The sequence below is a fragment of the Meriones unguiculatus genome, chromosome 17, assembly GCF_030254825.1.
Source record: "Meriones unguiculatus strain TT.TT164.6M chromosome 17, Bangor_MerUng_6.1, whole genome shotgun sequence".
In the NCBI taxonomy this organism is placed as follows: domain Eukaryota; kingdom Metazoa; phylum Chordata; class Mammalia; order Rodentia; family Muridae; genus Meriones; species Meriones unguiculatus.
The window spans coordinates 3,434,078-3,441,456 of record NC_083364.1 but is presented as its reverse complement, the minus strand read 5'-3'; the positions used below and the strand labels follow the sequence as shown (position 1 = coordinate 3,441,456).

Below are 7,379 nucleotides of genomic sequence, written 5' to 3'. Positions count from 1 at the left end.
TAAGGTCTGCCATTCATGGTTGGAGCTAACCCAAGTGCTGTAACATGGGAAGCACATAGAGCATGTATTTCCAACACTGAGTTTGTCTGCCTTAGATCAGAGCCCTGCCAGTACCCTAGAGGGTCCCCAAGCTGCTGGTTCAGTGGGTGGTGTCTGGGGTGGAGCAGAGGACTAAGCAGAGCCAAGCCCAGGATGCAAACATTTGCCAACACAGAGGGATTTGGAGCCCAGTGGGTCTCAGAAAGGTGCCCCTGCTATTCTTCGGGATCCTCTTGGTCATAGCACCTACTCTCTAGCCCATTCAATCCTCTGTAGCTTTGGGAAGCTGGGCTAGAGTCAGCCTCAGCTACTCTGGCCCTCAGGGGAAGGTGGGACAAGAAGGCCTGGAGAACAGAGCCTCCAGGTAAGACATCAAAGTGCTTCATAGAAAAATTTGGACCTTTTCATGGAAGCTGCCCCATTATCCAGGCTTTGGGGTGGGATGTGCCTGACTATCCGAACTAGTGCTCAGCCCATGAGGTCACAAATAAATCTCCAAGCTACCAACTTGTCCTCTCAAAGAGATCTGAGGCCCACCATAGGACATGCTGTTCAGAGAAGCCATTTTCTCTTGCCCTCCCAAGGTCCAGGAGAGGAGGAAACAGCCTTAGCTCTCCAGTGTGCCTCTCAAAGCCAGTCTCAGAAGCATCAGCACTCCCATGCTTTCCACAGCCAGGGTGGACAATCTCTTCCCATCTTCAGAAGCCAGAGGAAGCAATGTCTGCTGGTCACAGCCCAGCTGAGCTGCTGGCTCACTTCACAAAGTTGCAGCTGGGTTTGCAAAGGACCACTTGAGATGAAGGACATGTTTGTAAACTATGAGGCACCACAGGGTCCAGCATCCCCAGGTATACTAAGCAGTTCTGCAACAGGCCCCAGGGATAGGGCCCCAAAAATAGAGCCCCAGTGCAAACCTTTTTGGAAACTTTACATAAGCCTCAAAGTGTCCCATACCAATGCTAAAGAAGGCACTGACAGTACAGCCTTTCCTAAACAGCTCAGACACCCTTAGACAACAAATCACCAGGAGACAAAAATGTGATTGCCTCAAGGGAGAGTCATGTTTGAGGGGAGAGGGCTCCATTTGGGGAAACAAGTCCTTGGCATGGCTCAGTGGAGAGTCCATCTTGGCATGCACCAGTCACATGACACCTTAAAGGCCTCTTTCCTATCCTCCTATCAGATAGAGCAGAATGCTCTGAGTCTCCAGGTATGTCCCCTCCAGGGCAACAGCAGTAAACCTGCCCAAACACCACAGGTAAAATATATCACTGTGATATTAGATACAAGTTATGTACATGACCGTCAAGCACACTTTGTGCTCCTTATTACCGACATGGCCCAGTGGCTATTTGTTGAGATACCCTGGAAGCATTTAAACAAAATGAACATCTGTAGGTTCGGGGCCAGAAAATGGGTGTCCTCTTTACTCCACCAATGATGACTGCACCAAGAAGCAGCTCATCTTGTCCATCCACTCAAGAAATGTGGAGAGGTAAGAAAAAAAATATCGCAGTTCCCCAGGCTCTTCGAGATGAGTGGACTAGCTGTGTTTCCCTTGAAGGAGGAACTCTGGAAGTCTCATGTGGAGCTCTCAGTAACTTGTAGAGTCCTGGAGAGCCTGGACTCCAGGCTCTTGGGGGGAAAATGAACAATAAATAAGGGCCTGAAAGGCTCAAAGAAATTAGCCGAGAGGCACAGGCTTCAGTTCTGAGCAAGTGGAAGAGCTGACTGTTGGTCAGTTGGTGGGCCTTGGGCCTCGCCCCCTTCCCAGCACTTGAGATGGGTGAGATGGGTCTCCAAGTTGTAGGGCAGTGAGCCCACCTCTCCCAGGAAGCTCCTGTCAAGGGGACTTGGGCCCAGAGCTCAGATCTCCATAAGCGTGATCTTGAAGAGATCACCATGCTCTCCATGTTGAGGAATGAAGGTGTCCTCATTTGAATAGTGTTCAATGATGTTGTCATCCATGTTCACCAGGCCACCCTTGCTCTTCTTATGAAGCTTTGTGATTTTCTCCACTGGCAGCCCATACTTCTCAGACAGTGATTCCATCAGGCCCTTCACTGTGGGCAAACTCAGCATCAGGGCGTCGGACACCTCATCACTCTCCTTCTGCACCTACAAAAGCACTAGCTTCACATTTTCTTCTTTAATCTGCTTAGATGGTGTTGGACTAAACTTCTCTTCCATGAGCCTGAACATCCATTTATTGAGGACGCTGCCTTCTCGAGTTCATCATCTGTGTTGTAATATACCTGTCCAGTCCTCTGCAGGTCTTGAAAGTGGACATCTGGTTTGAAGAGCACATGATGTCATGATGTCACTTTTCTTCTGTAAAGGTATGGTGGCCAGCTTCCCATCAAAGGAGTTGTTGCACTGGGTTTGGAGGCCTGGCCCTTCTCTTTCTTCCTATTCTGCTTTCTCTCTTCATCTTGGATTTTTCTTTCTGCTCCCTTGTCTAAGAAGACCTTGATCTGGTAGTATGCTCTATCGACGGGTTTATTGCTGCAGTTATTGTAACTGTATGTGTCAATCTGAATCATCAAAGGAAATCCTTTCACACCCTTCTGGGAGGAGAAATCTGTACTCAAGCAATTCATGGTGGTGAAAAATCTTTGCCTCTTTGTTCACATCCCAGTTGAGGGAAACAGCATTGTACGCGATCTCTTCAATATTTCCAGTGGTGCTAAAGCTCTTCTTGTAGTCAGTGATGTCAAGGACCCTCTGTGCTTGGCAGTGTGCTGCCAAGAATGCCAGTACTTCCAGAATTTCAGCTGTTCATTTCGGTTTCTGTTTTCACTGAAGACCACCATTACCACACTCCTGACTTTGCTGATGGGGTGTTGGAAGCATTTGTTGTTTCCAGTCTCACTGAGTGTTATGGCATAGAATTGTCCTTTTTTGAGGTAGGTCATGGGGCCCTCCCCCTGCTTCTGATGGAGAGATTTGGTGGCTTCCAGGGTGTACTGAAATGTACCACTCCCCGCCTGGTCGTCTTCAGCACCAGCAGAAGTACTCCGAAACTTCTCTGAGGCCCCATCCTTGAAGCTCTCACTGTAAGTTCTGCAGGCATACTGTGCTAGTCGTTCTTGAGATAGGAGCTGTGGCTGGCTATTGAGGGAAGGTCATACTGAGTCTTTTCAAATATGCGCGGAAGTAGTGCACAGGGGTGCCGTGAACACTGGTGTGAAATCCTCAGCTTTCACCACAGTGATGCCTGACATGGGGATGACAGCCAGACTCTCTGTGCTAGACACACTATACTGCTCAAGCTTGGAACTCCCCATGTGCTCTTGGCTCAGGCAGAGGTTCACTGGGGTGGTCTTCAGGACCTGCACTCGGTTCTCTTCTCCACTCAAGTGGCTCTGGACTTCACTGGTGCCGAGACAGTTTCTTTTATCCGGGTCTTCTTGGCTGTCACTTGCTTTGCTCACAGACAGAATTTACTTGTCTTGAGGAACTTGTAGTAGTCATAGAGAAAGCCTACGGCAGCAGCACTGTCCTCATCCCCATTGATGCGCATCATGGCTTAGGTGGCCACAGTCAAAGGGTTCTCCAGGTAGGACTTCCAGGCTTCATCCTCAGTCAAACAGGCTCTTCGGGTGTTGAAGGGAGGGTCACTGGGCACGGGCACTAAGTCCACTAGTCTTTTATTATTGTCTGACTCTTGTGACACATTTGATCCAATGAACTCGTTTGCCTTTTCCTGGAGCCTCAGCCTCTGGTGAAACTGGACTTTCAAGTCTGTGCAGGTGAAGGTGTGTGAGAGCACAGAGATGGCAGAACAAGAGCTACAGGTAATTCTGCTTTCATCCCTCCTCACCACTCTTGCTTGCCTGTGCCCTCACCTATCCAGAAAGGAGAGATGGGGGGGCCTTGAATGGGGCCTGCATTTGGAGGTGGCCCAGTGTGGAGTCCTCCCGGGCCATGATAGGGGCAGACACAGAGTGGAAAGCCTCAAAGTCACATTTTGTTGAATATAAAACTGGTATGTTTATGATAGAGAAATTTGGAAAATCGGAAGTTAAAACTCAGCTTCTGGAGAATGCTATCCTAACAGTAACAGTAAGTGTAAACGCACACACACACACACACACACACAGGGCTATTAGTTTTGTTTTGCTCTGTTCTGAGACTGGATCTAGTTACTCCTCTCAGGTTGGCCTTGGTCTCCCAAGTGTTGGCATTAAGCCTGCCCTTGCTTATTAAAAAGGCAAAATGCACACAATGTTTGGAAACATAATAGTATAAGTATTATATATTTCTTCTAAAATATCTTGCAGACATGCCCAATGTGCAATGGGTGTCCAGTACTCTGCATACTTCATGTCTTACTTATATTCCATTGTTGGACATTTAGGTAATTCTCAGCGTTTTACTACAATCAGCACTACCACAGGCACACAGTAAGGGGCTCCTTTTGAATGCTTTTTTTTTTTAATATAAAGACTCATTGGATGGAAAATAAGACCCTTAGCTGTGCTAAAAGCACATGACACTTTCTGCTGATGCATCTTCTTGTCTACACTACTCATATGGTGGACATGTGTGACTATTGAATTTAAACAAAATTAAAAGTTCATGTCCTCATTTTCATGGGGAACACATATGGCAAGTAGCTACTGTTCTGGGCAGCAGGAACTCAGCACTTTTATCTTTCTAAAAAATTCTACCATGCAGTTCAAGTCCACAAGACCACCAGTCCACACTGTCCCTAGCAAGACAGGACAAAGGTGGCCAGTGCTGGACTCTGTAATGCCTTAAAAAACTCTGCCAGCCTAATGCACACTATCCTGTTTGAGCCATTTCATTTCTTTAATTATTAGCAATTCGGAATGCTTTTGTTCATGCATTAACTTTCACATATATCTTTCTTTGGAAATTAAGAAGTTAGGCTATTTTCTGACTAGCTTTTCCATACCAAGATCAGTCTTCAGAGAGTAAATTAGATTGCAGAACCTTTTGCAGTTTACTGTATTTCCTTTTTTTTTTTTACCCTCTGAAGAGCACAGTGCTCGGCTAGCCAAACCTCCCTCTATTCTTCTTCCTGGCTTTTGTGTTCCTGTCATTCTCTGTAAGACACAATCCCGAGACTACACAGATATCCCTCACCATTTGCCAAAAAACATTAAAAAAAATAATGACCTCATTACCCACTTATTTAAGTGCTCATAGGTACTTACGTATTTTTCTACTTTGTCCACATACTCTTTGAACTTATCAAACTGTTTTCAATAGTTTGCCTTCTAGTATTTGCAGAGAAATAATGTCTTCACTATTCTTTTCCAAAAGAAAAATTTATACCTTTTGACCTAGTCGTTCTCCTCTCAAAATAATCCTGATGATTCTTTTGAATCATTTCCATCACCTGAAGAAATTTCATTTATAAATTAGACCAAAAGTTCAGTTCAAATTATAGATTTGATATAGATGTGGGACACCTGGATATGTTCATAGCACCAAGGCCATCCTCTGGGGACATGGCTTTGCTTATTCAAGTTTCCCCATGGGCCTCTTAGAACTGGTTGGGCTGTGGCTTTTGTTGTTATTGTTTGTTTGCTTGTCTTCTGAGGCAGTCTTAATTGGTAATCCAGATTAGCTTCATACTCACTATGGAGCCCAGGGTTACCTTGAACTCCTGCTTCTTTTGCCTCCACCTCCCAATGTCAGTGCTCTTAAGCATGCACCACCTCCACAGTAGGTTATGGTGCAGAGGAACAAACCTAGGGCTTATGCACTCTAAGTATCCTGCTAACTGAGGGGCAGCACTAGCCCCAAAGTCCCCTCCAAAGGGCACAATGGGGAGCCCCTTTGGTTCCAGACACAGTCCCAGAGACACCCTGACCCAGGAGAGCCAGCTCCCACCTGCTAAAGTAACAAACAAGTTCCCATTTCTTAGCCCAGGCCTGAATTCTAGTATCCACCTTCTTTTAAATCTGCAAGAAAGAGAGCTCACTTTTTATCCAAAAGAATCTGGAGTTCAACAGTTTTTCTATGGAAAAACCAAACCCCAGCAGCAACTGCAAAGCACATTTGGTGTCCAGAAGCCAGCTCATTTTTCAGGACTCTTGTTCCAACTCCCAAATTCTTTCCAGTCTGTGAAATTCGTCTCCCCACCACTGTAACCGCAAGTGCCTCTCCTGGCACTGGCATGGATCTAAAGTAGCCTGGATCTTGAGGGACTTTTTATTGTTGTAGCTGCTTCTCAACAGAGTGCATGAAGCATTCTTGAATGACTGCGACTTGGCAACGCTGTGGGGATCTGGAAAGTATTGAGGTGACCTTAAGTCCATTTTAGTAAGGAGGCCAATCACTCTGAAATCCCTGGCAGCCCATCAGTCAAGCCAACAGCCCAAAGTTACCTACAGCTCAGTTCTGAAGGCAAAGGGCTCTGGGGGCATTTGCCAGTATCTGAAATAATTTTTGGTTGATAACACTTAGGTGGAAGAGTGGCAGTGAATTTGGCACCTGTTTATAGGGTAAGGAGCAGGACCCATGCTCAGCACACCTTTGGGGGGGGAGAAGTCCACACAAAGGACCAGCTGGAGCCCCAGAGGTAGAGACTCCGTGGCTTGGACTTCCACTGAGTGCCCAGGGTCATCAGGCATCATGCCATGAGAACAAAGACTGCATTTTGCAGCCAGACATTTGTAAAAGGAGATGGCTGGGGAAGAGCCTTGAACTCATTGGCACAGGAGACACTTTTTCTTCTAAGAGGTTTAGTGTGTCTGGTTTTATGTTGAGGTCTTTGATCCACTTGGACTTTAGTTTTGTGCAGGGTGAAAAGTATGGATCTATTTGCATTTTTCTACATGTAGACATTCAGTTAGACCATCACCATTTGTTGAAGATGCTGTCTTTTTTTCATTGAATGGTTTTGGCATCTTTGTCAAAAATCAGGTACCCATAAGTGTGGATTTATGTCACAGTCTTCTATTAGATTCCATTGATCCACCAGTCTGTTTCTATGCCAGTACCATGCAGTTTATAGTATTATTCTTCTATAGTACAGCTTGAGATCAGGGATGGAGATACCTCCTGAAGATCTTTTACTGTAGAGAATTGTTTTAGCAATAATGGGTTTCTTGTTGTTCCATATGAAGGTGAGAATTTTTCTTTGAAGGTCTATAAAGAATTGTGTTGGTAATTTGATGGGAATTGCATTGAATCTGTAGATTGCTTTTGATAAGATGGCCTTTTTCACTGTATTAATCTTGTCAAGCCATGAACATGGGAGATCTTTCCATCTTCTCATATCTTCTTCTAATTCTTTCTTCAGAGACTGGAAAATTTTTTTTTTCATACAAGTCTTAGACTTGCTTATTTGGGTTCACACCAAG

The 7,379-nt window shown here is 45.5% G+C and overlaps 1 pseudogene; it reads right to left on the bottom strand.

Moving 5' to 3' along the window:
* Positions 1-1,905: 1,905 nt before the first annotated feature.
* Positions 1,906-6,647, bottom strand: LOC110543880 (grainyhead-like protein 2 homolog; annotated as a pseudogene).
* Between the last annotated feature and the right edge of the window lie 732 nt (positions 6,648-7,379).